The following is a 1,760-nucleotide window of genomic DNA, read 5'->3' as shown; positions in this document are numbered from 1 at the left end:
AGCCTGAATCTCTTTCCCTCCTCGAGGGTCTGTGAGCTGATATCCTTTAATAAATATATTCTCTGTGTAAACTAACTAGGTTAGATTTTGATGTTTGCAAGTAAAAACCCTGACTCATATAGGAGGCAAAAGTAGATGTTTAGAGACAAGCAGGAGGCTATTGCAGTAGTTCAGATGAGTGATACTGGTGACTTGAATTAGGGAACTCACAGTGGAATTGGGAATTTAAAGCATGTAAAATATATTTTAGAGGTAGACCTGGATTAACTGGTGATTAGATGAGGTAAAAGAAGGTGTTAAGAATGAGTTCCAGGATTCTGACAAGAACAGCTAGTGATGCAGATGACATTTACTGGAATAAATACTGAGGAGAAACAGGAAAAGTGCAGTTGAACTAATGTCATAGACAACAAAGGCATGCCAGACAGATATGCCCATAAAACAGATAAAAACAGAGTGTATTATAAAATGAGATGAAAGAAATTATGAAGTAATGGAAAGATTAAAAAATAACATCGTAATTTGAAAAACTGAGAAATGGGAAAATTTCCCAATGAACTAGAGAAGATAATAGGAAGGTATGAAAATATTGCTGGCCGAGCTCAGGAAAGAATACGAAACTTAAAAAATAATTTCAGACATGAAGAACAAATTAGAAGGAACACAAGAGTAAATAAGATGCCATAGATAACTTCTTAAGGGAAATTAAAGATGGAGGAAAATTAAAATAACAGAGAAAAAATGATGTGGAGAAAGTGATGGATATAAAAATTAGGCACAGGTGATTTAACATACATATAGCAGAAGTCCTTGAAGAAGAAAACCAAAAGCAATGAAACAGAACAAATTCTAAAAACTTTAATTCAAGAAAAATCTGTTGAAAGAAAATTTAAATATGCATATGAAAAGGAAATTCAACGTGAAAGGGAGGAAAGGAAAATAAAAGCAAAGAAGTATGGTTAGTAGAAAACACAGAATAAGATGGGAAGTAAATGCAATAGAACTGTAATGACAGTGAAAATAAATCAGAAATGATAATAAATGTAAACAAAGTAGACTACAGAGCTTATTACATTGGATTGAAAAAATTCAGCTGTATAGTATATATAAGAGAAATACCTGAAACATAGACACATTCAGACTTATTAAGGAGATGATAAAAAAAATACACCTAAATTCTGTCAAAGCAAAATGTATTTGAGTCTTTAGCTTTCAAAATTAAGCTAGGACTTCCTTTAATTATTTCCATTTCTAAAAGGAAATTCTTTCTTCTAATCATTTTTATCCCTAAGAGAAGGGTTTACATAATTTTCCTCCCCAAAGTTGGATTACCTATGTATTAAAATAATTAATTCTAATAGATATTGCCAAACTGCTTTATCATTTACACCATAATCAACACCACCTGCTCATTGTACCATTATTATTTTTTACAAATCTTTCATAAAGGGAAATGATTTTTGTTTTAATCTTGTATTTCTCCAACTACAGATGTGGTTGAGTATATTATATGGATTTTGATTCATTATATGGATTTTCTCCTTTGTGAATTATCTGTTCATATCTTTTGCCTATTTTTCTATTGGGTTGTCTTTTTCTTATTAACTGTGCAACTTATGTTACAAATTATTATTTTTCTTCTCATTGCCGTAGGTAACAACCTCGAAAACAATGCTGAATAATTGTGACATTGGGTATTCCTGACTATTTAATGGAATTGGCTCCAATATTTCTCTGATTATAAAAATCAGCAGGAAACA

This window comes from Lipotes vexillifer, unplaced genomic scaffold (genome assembly GCF_000442215.2).
Source record: "Lipotes vexillifer unplaced genomic scaffold, Lipotes_vexillifer_v1.1 scaffold159, whole genome shotgun sequence".
Taxonomy (NCBI): Eukaryota; Metazoa; Chordata; class Mammalia; order Artiodactyla; family Lipotidae; genus Lipotes; species Lipotes vexillifer.
Note: the sequence above shows the minus strand (reverse complement) of the source record.